This window comes from Crocuta crocuta, unplaced genomic scaffold, assembly GCF_008692635.1.
Source record: "Crocuta crocuta isolate KB4526 unplaced genomic scaffold, BGI_CrCroc_1.0 scaffold238, whole genome shotgun sequence".
Classification (NCBI taxonomy): Eukaryota; Metazoa; Chordata; class Mammalia; order Carnivora; family Hyaenidae; genus Crocuta; species Crocuta crocuta.
In genome coordinates, this window is record NW_027532161.1 from 338,967 (window position 1) to 340,023 (window position 1,057).

Here is a 1,057-nt window from a genome sequence, read left to right on the forward strand (position 1 = left end):
TGTATCCCTATAGCGTTCAATTAGATTTCTTGTGAAGGTCTACCTCTAAGAAGAGAAAGTATGGGAAAACTTGACATTAGTAGTTCTGGAACCTAATGATTATGGATCCTAATGTAAAATAACCAGTTGCTAATATATTTCTGATATCTTTGTTCTGTAAGGCCACCACTGATAGACATCTATCTACTGACTCGTGGTATGCTGACAGAATCAAGGGCCTAGCCTTCAGAGAGAGAGCCAGACCCAGGTCCCTGAATAATTCATAAAGGTGAACCCATCTTTCGAAGGCTCATGACAGTAAAAAAAAAAAAAAGTGGCTATTCCTCATGCCTCCTGTAAGCAAACAATTCTAGAACACTAAGTATGTATCAGGTATTCTATTAGACACTGGAAATCCAACGATGAATATGAAAATGCCCTGCTTTCAAAGATCACACAATTTGGTAAGGGAGAGAGACATAAATAGCTATAATACAGTGAGATGAGAGCTAATGGAGGGAAGCAGCAAGTGTTGAGTAAATACAAGGAGGAAGCAGTTTACCCTAAACCTCAGAGGAAGCTTCATAGAGGAGGTTGGCATCTGAACAGTGTTTTGAAGGATAAGCAGGAGTTTTTCTGCAAGTATTGCCACCAGGGTTATGTCTGCCTATATGACCAGCCCCCTAACTATTATGAAGACCTGCTCTCTCCTAAACTTGCTTGGGTTTTGTAGCAAATAATTACCCCCATTATCTCTTTCTTCTTTGCCTACCATGGCTCCTAACATTATTATTAGAAATATTTTTATAGAAATCTTTTCCTGGGGACACCTGAGTGGCTCAGTCAGTTAAGCACCAACTTCAGCTCAGGTCATGATCTCCCGGTTAGTGAGTTCAAGCCCTGTGTTGGGCTCTGTGCTGACTGACAGCTCAGAGCCTGGAGCCTGCTTCAGATTCTGTGTCTCTTTCTCCCTCTGCCCCTCTCCCATTCATGCTCTGTCTCTCTCAAACATAAATAAACATTAAAAAAATTGTTTAAAAAGTCCTTTCCTGGATCAGTTTTCATCAGCTGGTAAAAA

The 1,057-nt window shown here is 40.8% G+C and overlaps 1 protein-coding gene across 1 annotated transcript in view; it reads right to left on the bottom strand.

The window, feature by feature from the left end:
• Nucleotides 1–1,057, bottom strand: part of PAK3 (p21 (RAC1) activated kinase 3) — a 107,084-nt gene that overhangs the window by 5,304 nt on the left and 100,723 nt on the right. The window lies entirely within an intron of this gene.